The sequence below is a fragment of the Ambystoma mexicanum genome, chromosome 6q, assembly GCF_040938575.1.
Source record: "Ambystoma mexicanum isolate Mex_15411 chromosome 6q, UKY_AmexF1_1, whole genome shotgun sequence".
In the NCBI taxonomy this organism is placed as follows: domain Eukaryota; kingdom Metazoa; phylum Chordata; class Amphibia; order Caudata; family Ambystomatidae; genus Ambystoma; species Ambystoma mexicanum.
The window spans coordinates 239,292,622-239,307,636 of record NC_090937.1 but is presented as its reverse complement, the minus strand read 5'-3'; the positions used below and the strand labels follow the sequence as shown (position 1 = coordinate 239,307,636).

The following is a 15,015-nucleotide window of genomic DNA, read 5'->3' as shown; positions in this document are numbered from 1 at the left end:
AAATGTCTGTTGTGATTAATAACGTAGATATTTTTTGTTACAGCCTTGACCAGACAGTCCCTTTTACCTTTGGGTAATTGTATTTTTGCTGTCTTGCAACTAAGGTGTGTTAGAGGTGTGGGGCTGATTGATGGTTTAGAAACAGATATTTGCCCCTGGACCACTGGTGCCCCAGCAGTTGATCCGTCACATTGCTCTTTTTCAAATTACACATCGAAACTGTGAGTAAGCATTGCGCTGCTTTTGCAAATCAGCTCCGTTTTCGTTCGCTTAGCAGAGGAGACAGCTTTGATAGTGAGTGCAGCATCTATTAATGCGGCAGCACAACACCCGCACACGTTGGGCTTCTGCACGTGCACACCCAGCTATCAGAGTCAGCAATCCCAGGTTCCATTTTGCAGCATCAATCAGGCTTTTTACCGGTGCGGCACTGGAATTAACAAGGTGCTGCAAACGTTTTCTCTGTACGGATCACAGCAAAAATATGCTGCCATGGAACGAGCGGAACGTGGCGAAGAGGTCACATTTGTTTCTCTTTCTTACATTAATTAGAGCATGGGGCTGGGAGAGTGTGACAGCAAGGAATATGCGTGGCCTTTATGCAGCTGTGGGGATCATGGTTTTAGACATCTGCTAATCTGCATACATGCTAACCTATTCTAGCCACTTTAATGAAACCGTTAGCACATTTTTCAGAGGGACAGTGTGATCAAAGAGTGCATCTGACATCATTCACAAATTACTAATGGGCTGACCTTTGATCCTGGAAGACCTGCTGGCTCAGAATCACATTAACGCCAGGTTTCAATGCACTTATTATCTGTTTTTACCAGAAGTTCTCATAGTGTGCTAAACCTAAAGCCGCTCATGCTGTGATTGTCCATCTTGGGTCAGGTAGAACAATTTGGACTTTGTCACTCATCAGCAGGTTGTATTTTGTATTTGTATTTTTTTATTTGTAAAGGGCATCCGTGCCCGTGGGCAACTGTGCTTGAGATCATCAGTTTGGGTCTTATCCCACCTGACCCTGTTGTGGGTATCACTCTACTTCAGTGCTAGAGCATCATGGTCTTGGATGTGTTTAACCTTTTGAGAGGCCACTCCCGGGTGCCCAGAGACAGTGTCAGACTGTTGCATTAAATTGTCTCGGGCGCAAATGAAAAAGTGGCCCACAGTTGCAAAAGGCAATTCATTCTTTTTGTGGCAGACTGTTTGAATAGTACCCTAGGTTTTTTATGTTGATAAAATGTCATGCAAATTGTCAAATTTAAAGAACATATAATGAGCAACAGTGGTCAAAACTACTAGCCACATAGTGAAGTAACTCATCAAACTGGCCCACATGGAACAAAAAAGTGTCCCACTTTGACCAAAAATACTGGCCCACACTAGCGTATTGCGTTTTTGGTTCGGGCATTGCCCTATTGCCCTATCGGCCAGTCTGTGCCAGCCCAGAGAGTTGATATTAAAAATTATTGTTTTATGGGCTTCAGTGACTTGAGGCAGGGGAGGATAGGGCGGTAGATATGCACAGTGGTCACTTTTCGCAATTAATGTCCTCTGGGCATGCCTGTTGCCCCAACAAGCCAACCAACATGGCCATTGGCCCTAGTGAGTTCCTGAGATCCATTCCGTGGGTCCAAGAGTTCAAAGCATTCTGCCCATGTCTGAGAGCCAGTTCTGACCTGTGGACCGGTAAGTTCGCGACTGACTTCAATTCATGGATCTGTGGACCTGTTATCGAGTTCCTGAGTCCTGGAAAATATCAACAGTTATTTGCTGTTTTGCCGCAGAGCGCACCCCTCTGAAACCCCTTACCAAAATTTCCTAGGTTCTGTGCCACCCTGGGAGCCAGAATATGTCCCCTTTGGAAAGTGAAGCTGGGATGGGTCCACAGGACCAAGCAAAGAGTGTGCTAACAAAAATGGAAGCCCTTGAAAAATATTTCCTGCCGGCCACCAACCAGATGGCCTTTGTTTCACATAGGCAATCTGATTGCCACTAATGTGGTCTGGGAACCTAAGTTTGGATGCCTGGGGAAGAGTGTCTGACCAGAATCCAAAGTAGCCAATCAGATAGCCAGTTGGTTATATATAGGTCCGCTGACTGTTGTGGGCCAGCCTAGATTTAGCTAAAGCATTTTCTGCTAATTTTTTAGGGCTATTTGAAAGGAAACTGCTGGATTGATTTGCCCCAAACAACAAAAGGGTCAGATGAGGGCAGACACCAAGTCCTCACAATGCATAGACATCAATCCATCCAGTAGGTGCACCAAAATACAGTGAGTGAAAATGAGCTGGTTCAATTCTAAATCAAAGATAAGGTCAGAGTGCATTGGTTTTAGTGAAACAGTTTTATTCATTGAGTGTCCGGCAGAGCGGATGTGGTTAGGAACAGATAGTCTGTTCCTCAAGGGGTCCCATACACACAGAAGAGTGGCCAAGGGGTGAATTCTGAGCCCCAGGAAAGGCATAGGAAGGCAAAGGGTGTGCTTGCCGCACTCTGCACAGCATGAATCTGGAAGAGATAGATACACCCATTTCTGTGATTGGGCCTATCCAACGGAGTGCCCAGGGGAACGCATGAGCTATGATTGATTACGCTGGCTCTTTACTACAGATACTCCCAAATAACCAATTGAATCGGTGATAATGGGTTGAATGCCCTGACAAAAATCCAAGGGATTTACAGCCTGTACGTTGAAACTATAGGGGAGGTCATTACATCGATGCTTCCTCAATCCAACCAAGAGACAACTAGTCCGTAATTGTTGTCTCATCAAGTAGACTTGCCCTATTAGAGTTCAAAAAGATCTTGTCCTCTTTGTCCGTGATACCACCCACTTGATTTATTGGCAAGGTTGTGGATGGCTAGTTTATCCCACTCGTTAATTATTATGGGACTTACTAGTGTACTTACTAGTGTATTTTATGTGACTTGTCAGTACATTATGAATTGTATTTTAATGATTATATAATTTGCACACACATATGTATGTTTGTGAATGTATTTTTTATCAACATGTTTTATAGCATCAATAAACTATACTTTTTTGTATTACACATTGGGACCACACCATTGTTATTCAGAGTGAAAACTAGGACAGTTTCTGAATTGACGTCCGATATGGCCTGATTTCACTTAATAATTTGCAGATATCTTCACACACACCCCTGTTTTTGTTGCATTATGCACTATTTCCCCTTTGCATGAAGATTCCTTTGTGGACTACCTTCACCAAAATCTTTCTTGTTGAATGTTTGGTTAAAAAACATGGCTTCCCGTTTCTTTCAGAATTGTTTATAAATCAATTGTTTGTCCTGGGGAATAAAATGGATTGTTCCAAAACTGTGCTTGTGGTTTTTGTGTTCTCCCTCCATGGATCTTCCGCCTATTTCTTCTGTTGGCTTGCCAGGGCAATGCGAGTTAATCGGAAATCCATACTTCTATGACGTATAAAGAGGGTTTTGCTATTATGTACTTGACCTAAGCACATGTATGCACAGTTTTCATAATGCGCATGCAAGGAAGAGGACTGGTCATAAGAACCCACTGTGAAGAAAAAATGACATTTATTAAACATGCATACACACTAATACACACACAAGGCATTTATAAATCTATGGGCTTTTTTTAAATAAATGGATTAAAATGCAGCAGTCAGGGTTTGACTTTGAGAAACTGACCAGAGGATGGGTAAATAAGTAACTATGACCTTAGCCCATGGTCAGCTCAGCTAAGAGACGACCATGCTTGTGTACTGCCTTATTATTAGCAATACATAAAATTACAGTCACTTGAATTGTACTAACCCACTAAAATATGTACAAAGTATTGTGATCTGTATACAATACTCTTTTGGTTTATTGTGCCCAGGACGGCATATGTCATTATTTTAAATATTATTTTATCGGATGTGAACTAATAAATTGCAGACCCTAACTGTCTCCCCCTTTTTTCTGGAAGAGCATACTGTTATACGGTATCCAAAGCTCCACTGCACCCTTTTAGACAAACCACCTCAGCGTCACTGACAAGGGTAGCCTTTGACTCCATTTTCCTTTTTCTTTCGATATATTTGCCTAAACCCTCCGGAGTCAGGCCCCCATCAAAAAAGAGGGTTTTTTGCCCTTACTGCATACTTCCTGGTAGTATCGCAGAAAGCAGATGTAATCTCTTAAGTGCATGGGAGCTTAACAGATGGTTTTGGCTATTTGTTGACCTACAATAAATGTGGGGTGAAGCAATGCTCCAGGCCAAAGTGGCTGATAGTCCTTGTCATTCCATTATTTACTCAGGATGTGGCCAGGTGCCATGCATGTTGAAATGGTAGTTATTTAGATTACAATGTTCTCAGGCGCAAGTAAAGTTGGGGTGGATGAGATAGTTATTGCCAGTTCAAAGGGAACCTGTTTATTCTGCTTTTTTTATGTATCCATGTGAACCATGTTAAGGTTAAGAGGTTTTCAGCCAGATGTAATAAATTATGTTTGTATAGGAATGTGTAACCATGTGCTGATGCCATGACCTACCACTGACGAATCCCAAAGAGGGGTGTGCTATGAATATGATCTGCACATGGTAGTTAAGATAACAATGGCCAATGGGATATAAAAACTGGAGAAAGATGGGATTTCTTTGTATAGATTTTTACCAATCATGTATGGGGGTGGATTGGCTGTACTCTGCCTATATAGCACCTAACTCCTAAGTAACAACTCATTTGTCATTTTTTGTCTCAGTTGCATGATATTGACAGTGCATTACTAAGATGTGCGTGTATTTATCAGATCAAGGCTGATATAATAGAGATAAGTCTATACCGTTGAATATGGGGCAATTGTGAAGTAATTATCAACCTATCTTATATTCTTCAATTAGAGAAGCGTGTACTGTCCACTGATGTATTGACAAAGGTCCAGTGCATTTAATGTACAGGTGCTGCTTACCTTTGACACGTAGTACTGAATTTGATATTGGTGCTTCTTGTTAAGTTGTAGATACTGTTGACACTGTTTCTTCAGAATTATTGTAGAGGGTAATTCCATAGCTATGAAGTTTTGTTGCACGCAAGACATGGTAATGAATTCTAGCCCAGTCCAGGCAAGTCCAGATTCTCATCCTGGATTTGTAATGGGGAAATCCGGGACAACAAGTCCCAGAATGCAAAGGAAAAACCAGCACCAAACAAGCATCTTCTGGATGGAATGGGACATGCTGGCAAGCCTGATAGGGATGTTATCTACTGATCTCTCTGCCAGAAGTTTCCCTCTTTACACAATTACACTTTTCTCGTCTCTAATCATTTGAAAAAGTTGCCCAAGAACAATCTGTGGGAAGGTTTAATGCTGATCAGGGGAGGTCTAAACAGGGCCTGTGTTGGACTAATCCTCTGCTTCAATCTGTTTAATCTTTCACTACAGTGCCCACTTCTCTGCTCTTGTTAATTAATTGTCATTGTGTTTGATGGGAGAAAATAATAAATTGAATAATTATCAAGAATATGCAAAGTTTCTATAAGTACGGTAGAAAACCAGGAAATAGCAGTCATAGGTTCAGGCTTCAGCCATGGAAATATCTCTGCATTTCATTCTTCTGGCTCAATGAACTGAGTCCCATTAAACTTGTTTAGGGCCGCACCAGTCATTACAGTGCTGAGAAGTGAGAGGAATCCCGCATGAAGCACACTATAATAGTATTGAATTTAAATCAACAATCACATGAACATAAGAAACATAAGCTAGATGCTTTCCTTGTTCCCCTTGTCCAGTGGAGGGGTCCGCAAACTTTGGCTCTCCAGAAATGTTGGACTACTACTCCCAGGATCCCTCTTCATTGACTATGATTGTTAGCTCTGATGGGTATTGTAGTCCAAAAGATCTGGAGAGCCAAATAATGCAGAACCCTGGTCTGGTGCATCCCCTCTCTCCTCACACTCGCACATCAATGCTGTCCCCCTCACCCTCTAGTGAGACTGGTGCTGGGATTTGGGCTTTATGCGCAGAAGTGGACGGCCCTCACCAAGAAAGCTTTTCTAAAGAAGAGAAAGTGCTGCAACAAAGAAGATCACTGGCCGGAGGATAGCTCAGGGGCAATGACAACTCAGAGAAACACAGGTTCGATCCCCGGGTCCGCACTTAGAAATGCACGCTGGGGAATTCCATTGTTTAGTGGAGTTTCCGTGCGCCAGAAGGGCCCTGTGATGAGTAGCATCTTTGGTTCCTTATTCGGCTAACATTATATGATGTGATAGGTTATTTATAATGCGCTAAATACACAGAGGCTTCTAAGCATGGACCGGGGATCGAACCTATGCTGCTCCATGTCGTCTTGCTTCCAAGGATTGTGAACATCAGCCAGTACCAGATATAGATAGAAAAACAAAGATATGCACTTGCCACATCTAGAAAGAACGGGAAATTAAGCACATCACTTCTAGACAGCGATGCCAATAACCAACCCACTAACAATTTCACCCCTCTGCATCCACCTCTCAAACTCTACCAAAACACAAATACAACCCTGTAGCACAACAAACCACACAAACTTCAGTACAGTGCAATAACAAAACAAACCACACATAGACTCACACAACAGCACACAACGGCTACTGACCGAAAAGCTCCCCAAGCCCAGCGAACAGTGCTCTTCTTCGATCCTGCCTTTGCCTCTCTTCTCACTGTGCACATGGCCACCCTCTGTCTTTCGGGCCCAGGTACCTGGGCAGCCCCCCCTCCTGCACTGCCTCCAGACCACTCCTGGCACTTGGATCTATATCTGTACCAATACAGTGCCCCGCTGTTCCTCTGCACTTATCAGATATACCCTATCTGACTAATCATGCACTTACCACGTTGTCTGGCTGCACTACCTTTTTGTCTGTATTTATTCATTTATTTATCACACTTATTATTTATTCTGTTCTCTCCTCTGTCCGCACTTTCACTTCTCCCCCTCCATGCACTTTCCCCCTTTTTCCCTTTTCCATGCACGTGCGCATTCTTAATGTCACTGGGCCTAGTAAGATTGTATTTTTGTTCTCCCCTGTTCCCCTCCCTTTGCTTGGTCGCGCTGTGAAACACTTGTGTATGAACGCGATATAAATAAAATATCATGTCATATCATTAACTGGGCTGAGGCTGCCAACAGCACATCACTGCTCTCTTGCACTTTTCCCGCTTGTTCCCACTAACTCACCCCCCTCCCTTTTCAGAACCACCAGAGTGCCAGGGGACCACTCCGATGGTGATAGTGCACGGTACAAATATCCTTTAACATTAACAACATCAACATGAAACTTGCAAGGCGAGCACGTTACCGTTGGGCTATCCTCCTGAGGCACGGCACTCTGTGCATCGTGAGCCCTCAGTCCGCGAAGAAAGTCTCCACAGCCCTAATATGAGGGTTTTGTCCCATGCCTGGCTGGCCATCTAAAGGGTTTTGGAGCCCCGGGCACACACACATGTGGTCCCTCCCACAGCAGAGAAGGGAAGGGATCCAATAATCTCCCCAACCCTGCCTTTCATCGCAATCACACACAGTACATTGTCAGGCGTTCACAAATACGCGTATGGTCCCTTGAAGTCCCCTTAGCCATGTCCCCCAAGCTGTAATCAGAATAATTAGCAAGTGGCATTTCAAGGGCAACAGTAGCAGCCCACAATGATGGTACTTATAATCTAGCGAACATACGGGACACATTTTAACAATAGCAGCCACAAGGAAGGGATACAGGCACCATTGTGGCTGCTGGACACGGATAAGTGGATGCGTCAATAAGGAACTCATTCCCCAGCATAGAAGACATGGCAAAAGTGTGTGTGCTCCAACGTATGAGGAAAGTACGCATAGACCTATCACAAACGTGCATCGTAGACCAGTAGACTCACAGACAGCGTGAGTGCTGAACAGAGTCGGATTTATGGGAGGGCAAAAGGGGCACTTTTCCAGGGCCCCCATCTTCGAGAGGGGCCCCACAAGGCTATCTGATCTGAAGAAGTAAGATTCCATTGTTCACCAGTCTTAAATATCACATGTCATGATATTTTATGGAGTGCTGCTGAGGCTCTAAACCCATTGCCTTTCTGTTTTGGCAAGTACAATCATGTATTGCTTTCATTGTTCATTGTGGTGTACATAGTTTGTGTGTTCCTTATGGCACAACTCTGTAGCATTCTTTCCTTCCTGTGGGAATTATGTTGATCATGTGCAATAGGCAATGGTGAAATGCATATCGATACATTGAGTGCCACAATGGTTCAGAACTTAGCTCAGAGCGTGAAGCACCCATTGCAGAGATGTGTTCATATGCAAAATTAGAACATCACATTCCAGCAAGGCTGGCTGAGCCTTTCCTATGTCTGAAGTTTATAAACCTGCCTGCATATGCACTTGGTTTTGCAGAACAACATCTGCTATTATCAGCAATGTACCTGTACCAGATAGGGGTTTCTATAAAAACTGGTATTACCCAAATTGACCTTTTACAATTGACCTTTTGCACTATTGACCTAATTAGAGTGGTCCTAATTGACCTTCTGCACAATTGACCTTTATTATTTTAGTTATTTTATATATGTATTGGGTTAGTTTTGGATCGCAAATAATATAAGGGGATTGGGTGGGGGATTGCAGGGGTTTTTGGATTGGGTGGGGTGTTGCGGGGGGTTCCCCAAGCATATATGTCCTAATTGACCTTGTAAATTAAGTCAATTCTCCCGAGGTCAATTCTCCCGCGGTCAATTGTGAAAAGGTCAATTAGAATACAACCATAAAAACAAACATATCATCCGTATCATCTAATATATCTTACATTACTGTGTTGTCTTCTGTGAGGTTTGCCTTCTTGCATGCTGCTGGTATCGTTTTGTCTGTTACTTGATCTTTCTTCTTATGTAGGCCATTTGGGGGGAAGGGTTGGTAGATAGAAGAGAGTGGGCCATATGTTGCAGGCCTCAGGCAAGCATATCCACTTTTTTGACACTAAAATGGTTTTCTTTTTGGTAGGTTTGTATGCATGTTTATTAATGAAAATGTCACAAGCCATTGTTTTGGAAGTATTTAAAGCTTTAAAATACAAAACATAAACCAGATAAAAATGTGTTAAATCACATCGATTGGTATGCTGGTTCTTATATATTTCCCTTGATGATGGAGGGGCTGAAGCTAGAATCATTCCCATTTTGCATAAAACTCTTCTATAATATTTTGTTTAAAAATGATCATGTTTGGTAATGTGATTTGTGTAATTTCCGAGTCTGTTTTTTAATAAAATGAGACTGTTTTAGTTCATGGTAAGAACTGGAAAAGAAAGTGTTTAAATGCAGAAATTGCAGAGTTGGCACAACTCCCAGCTTCACCCGTTCACCCCATAACCAGTGTAGGATCCTGGGCATCTCATTTAATTGCACTTAAAGGGAGTAAATGTGCTTATTATGCTACGAAACAGCATATCAAACTATAGGTTGTGAGCGCTACAGGTTGTGGCGCGATCAGTATTGGTGATCCCTTAATCCCTTTGGTTTGGGGAGGGGGCCCAAAGATGTCATGCGAAGGGCCCCAAAATTGCTTAAGATGGCCCCAGAGCTGAAACATGACTATAGGAAGCAAATAGGAAGTGTGTATGCACCTAGGCATGCATAGAGACTCCCTTAGAGGCCAAAAGAGTTTCTTTGCATTTTGCAGTAATGTAAAAGGTGCACAGGAGCATCCAACTGTGACAAGATCCTTGCACGATTGCTTCACGGGTGCCAAATGGCCCAGTTGCAGGGAAAACATCTTGAGCCAGGCTTGACCTTTTATCCAACAGAACACGTCATGCCTTGGCTGATTGACCCAATCTTATAATGGGGAAGCAAAACTGCAAGTTCCATAATGCAAACTGCTGCTGTCTGAAAAGGCAGGATTAGGTTTATAACATAGTAATGGGTTACCTGGGGGGCTATGGTGGGGGGTGGTTGCTAGTATATTGGATGCTGTTGAAGAAATAGAGGGAGTTTGGGAGAATGTAAGAGAGACACTAATGCTAAAGAACGAGGGAGAGAAAAAAGGGAGAGGGGAGGAAGGGTAGAGAGAAAGAGGGCGAGAGAATTGGAAAGTTGAGGAATACAAGCAAGAAGGGGAAAGGAAAGTATGAGCGAGAAAGTTGTGTGGTGTGTAAGGGAGAAAGGCAGATAGAGAGAGGGAGAGCGAGGGAGATGATTTTGTAGATTTTTTTAAAACCCTCTGCATTGTCCACAAGGCCTTCTGGGGCCTTGGGCCACAATACCTTCAACTCTCTCTTCCTAAATATCTTCCTTCTCGAGCTCTTTGCTCATCCGCATCCAACTCCCTCAAGGTCAGTCGCTTCTCCAAGCAATGAGTTGGTGGTAGATCTCTCGCTTCGGCTGGGGCCTCCCTCTGGAACAGCCTTCCTTCCTCCCTGAAACTTGAGGAGAACCAACTTCGGTTCCGGAAGCACCTCAAAACCTTCCTCTTTGCCTCTGCTTTCTCTCCCCCTCTCCCCTGCTAAATACCTGGCAGAAACAGCCTTTCTGATTCTCGGGCCCAGGCCCTGCCAGTTGCCCACTCACCTGCACTGCCTCCCTGGTAACCCCTGCAACTGTGGACTGTTTCTGTATCCCTACAGTCCACCTACCAGCACTTATGTCTTACCTTGCACTTGCCACCAGTGGCCGTTTTTATTTATCTTATTCTACTATCCCATGTACTGCACTTCCCCCTCTCCCTTCCCCTCGCACTTTCACTTTCCCCCTCTCCATGCACTTGCGCGATCTGAATGAAACCTGGCCTAGTAGGATCGTTGTTCTGTTTTCCCTTTGTTCCCCCTTCCCTTCCCTCGTCGCGCCTTGAAACACTTGTGCATAGGCGCGTTATAAATGCTATATCATATCATATCATAGATAGATGGAGGGAGAATGAGAAAAGCAGAGAGTGATAGAGCAAACGTGTGAACGCAGAGAAGGAGATAAAGGCGGTATTAACAGAAAGGAGTCCCACTTTTCCCAGGATATTTAGAATCCATGTTAATCATTTGATGACAGAAGGCGCCAATCACGCGGGGCGCATTCTAACATTGTTTATTGGGTGTGCCTGGCATGACCTTCGGGCCACAGCATCAATGCTTGGCAGGGCCATCTCAGCCTTTCATCAGCCGAGGCCCACTCGGCGAGGTAGTCGTAGACCCCAACATTTAAGCAACAGCGAGCAGTCCATGTTGCACTGTGAGCAATACACATGAGCTATAGCGCACTATGACCGCATCTCTAGCACCCCTTCTGAAAGACAGTGTCAAGATTGAAGCAAGGTGTTTAGGATTATGGAATCTCGCCAGCTGCACTGATTGGCTGCTTGGCTATGCCTTGTCACTTGCCTGATTTGCAAAGCTTTCCCCGGTGGTATTGCCCCATTACCAAACGCGTTTGTAAATCGAGCCCAGCTTCTGGCAAAGGCCTCACCCCCCTTGGTGCGGCTGTCCCACTCTTCCGTCTGCACTTACTAGAATGTTTCTATGCAAAGCAAATGTACCGTCAGGGGATTTTTTTCCAGGAAAATTATTGAGGTGGTCTCTGCACATTGGGGTCGTATTCAAACTGCATGTGTGGACTCTGGATAACAGAAATATTCCCTTCATGTCAAAATTGACAGTTCACAACATATTTGTCCCAAACAGTAAGGCTGTGTCCATATTACTCTATATTTAGCTTTCCTTATGCTTGTCATGCTGCTTTTAAAGCCTTTGGGGCATGCATAAATCCAAGACAATTGGCCTCATTACGAGGAAGGCGGTAGAGGGTTAACGGCGCCGGTAGAACTGCTGGTCCCTTTAACCCTCTACCGCATCATTAAGAGGTCTGCTAGCAGGACCCGCTAAGGACGTCTGGTAAAACCAGGCGTCCTTAGCGGCACCCGCGAGCCGACCAGAATGCTAACAACGGGCCTGTCGTTAACGGGCCCGTTGTTAGCATCCTCCCCATTCCCATTGAGCCCTGTGGGGGCTCAAATGGGAATGGGGATGTACCGGGTCTGGGTTGCTTGAATGGGGAAATACCAGGCCCTCCAAAGTCGGAATGGCCCGGTATTTCCCCATTCCAGGAACCCATACCCGGTACCCGGTATGGGGGTAGCCATGCCGCTAAAAGCGGTATGGCTACTTCCATACACGTAATGAGCTCCAATGGTCCCTTAAGATGTGTATGTACATTCTAACTTGGCTGTGGGAAGGGGAGAGCACCCGTGTGTTCTCTAAGTCCCAGGACTCAGAGCCAAAGTCATTTTTTTGTGTCACGGCAGTCTGGCACATGGCGGTTGAGGGGCTGAGTCAGGCAGTCAATGGCTTCAGTGATAAGCACATGAGACCATATGCCACTGCACTGCCCCTGTAGGTGACTTGTCAGGCATTGATACTGGATGGATTTCCTTAATGAGAAAGTTTCACACATGGCGAGATGTGAATAAAGGAGACTGCGGGCCTCCTTTACAAAAAATTTAGTGCAAAGTGATTTTGGACTGCAAAAGTACACTTTGCACCACGCCAAATGGGACTAATTTGCCAAAAAAACACTACGTCCGTGCTAAGTAGTTAGCGCGAGCAAGAACATTATGTGAAACAAATGGACTGTGATGGGAGCCGATTCATGGAATCAAAAGTGCCCAAAAACTTGCAGTGAAAAGAAAAATTAGTAGCGCCCATCACACCCACATTGCAAACAGAACATAATAATGTCGGCCAACTTTGCGCCGTGCCCATGAGAAATAAGTGCAAGTAATCACCATTACTTCCACACCTCTCCTGCGACCGACAAGTCCTCGTCCCAGTAGCCCCACTAATCTCTGTCCCAGCCGCCTACATTAAGGCAGAACCCAGAAGTCTGCCCTCGTCCCAGTACTCAAACTAATCTGCCCCCCAAACCTCTACTTTAAGGCAGCATCCACAAGTCCTTCCTCCTCCCAGTACCCCCACTAATCTGCAAACCCAAATCTGCCTCACTCTATGCCCACTCCTATTATGCCATGGTTTTGCCGCACGAGATGCTCTAAAGTGCCACCTTTGACTCAGAACTAAAAATAAGCTGGTGATAAACACGTTTAAGCCACCACACATCTACAGTGCAGCGCTGTCAACCGGATGTTATTGCCTGGGTGCAGTGCTGTACGTGGGATTAAAAACCAATGTGGGCACCATCGCATCGCGAAGCCACATCTGGAGGTGGAGCCTAGGACATGTCTGGCCAGACTTTGACTCCAAGCAGCTAATGAAGATGTAACCCCTTAAGTGCCGGGCTGTTATGCCAGTCTATGCAAAAAGGACGAGTATACTTGGCACAAGAGGAGAGGCCCAGGTTATTAAAGGTGTGGCCTAATACAGGTGGTGGAGTTTATCTATTTAAAAACGAGCTCTAGTTGTAATTAATGTGAAGTAAAACATTCCACTCAAAGATATTTAAATACAAAAACGAAATTAAATCAAAATTAGGTTATTTTGAAGGCAATCCATGAATCGTATGTATTGATTTTACTAAACCTTTCCAATGACAATATTGCATTATGATATGGTGCAAAATGAATGTATTGTCTATGTTTAACTAATGACTTGATTCTAAACCAGTGCTTAATTTGTCCCGGTGTTAGCCGGTGGGCAACACCGGCACTCTTTTTTGGGCACCGGAACATCGCACGCGTAATTGCTATGTTGTTTGTTCCAACTTTCAACTTTCCAAGCTTCCATCATAAATCATTCCTTTAGAGTCTGCTCTGCTTGCAGGGCCTGGCTCGGCCTGGGGGTACAGCACAACAAGGACAGCCAATGAAAACCAACATTCTGTTGTTACTATGCAGTGTTTGATACATTCTGTATAGTAACACAGAATGTATAGGTTTCATTGGCTGTTCTTGTGAGCCAGTGAAATGACATGGTGATGTGGGGTTGGGGGTGGGTGGTCACGTGGGCCTTGGTTGCAGAGCCAGCGGCGCCACCATTTGTTAAGGCATGGCACTAGTCTGCAGTCGACTCTGAGAGCATCTGCTGCACGTGTGCGGCCTAGTAGCTGTAGCGCTTTACTTCCCCAGGAGCAGGCAGGTAGGCCGAGGCTCTGCTTGTTCAGTGTGACACCACACCGGCCGGCACCTGACAGGAGGACTCAACAAAACGCAGTAAGTAGTAAGTTGAAAGTTCTCAAGTTGCATGTCAGCTTAATTTACATTATTATTGCGGCGGGCTGCGCCGTGAAAATATGCATTTCCACGGCGGCGGCCCGCCACAATAATAATGTAAGGTAAGCGGCATGCCAGGGCGCTTACTTAACATTATTAATGGGCCGGCCGCCTTAGAAATATGCATTTCCACGGCGGCGGCCCACAGCAATAATAATGTATGGGAAGCGCCAGCCAGGTGTCTTACTTAACATTATTATTGCCGCGAGCCGCCGTCGTGAAAATATGCTAATGTTAGGTATTTGTATTAAAGCTAGAGGTTCGTGTTTTGACTCCAAGCTGCGGCATCATGCCACACACATCTGCAAGCAATAGTGGGTTGCATGTCCCACAGACTAAAAAGATGACAAGTGGTTGTTCCAAATTTTGACTGGACGCGGACCAAAAATACCAACTATAAGACTAACAAGCATTGGCAAAGCCCACAGTTTGGACTTTGTGTAGGTATGGAATAGGAATTTGCCAGGCACAGATATAAAAGTACTACCTGGACATAAGATCATAACAGCTGGAAAATTGAGTGATTACCTAGTCCTATGATGCCATTACCTGGGGAATTCCTAACACCTCAAGCCATCGTTGTCATTTGTTTCTAACAGGGCCTGAATGCATGGAAGAGATATTAATTAAGTGGCAGGAAGGCACACTTCGTTAAGACATTTTTATTACACCAGTAGCCATTAACAGTCATCAGAGTGGGCAGTATATTCGGAATTAAACCATTTTTTTTCCTTCGGGAGGGGGGTTACTCCAGCTCAACTTGCCAATTATACTGCTTTTGTGCCTACACCTACCATAACAAGT

The 15,015-nt window shown here is 44.5% G+C and overlaps 1 protein-coding gene across 2 annotated transcripts in view; it reads left to right on the top strand.

The window, feature by feature from the left end:
- The window catches only part of BANK1 (B cell scaffold protein with ankyrin repeats 1), a 2,974,928-nt gene that overhangs the window by 335,179 nt on the left and 2,624,734 nt on the right, over positions 1 to 15,015 (top strand). The gene's annotated exons all lie outside the window — the stretch shown is intronic.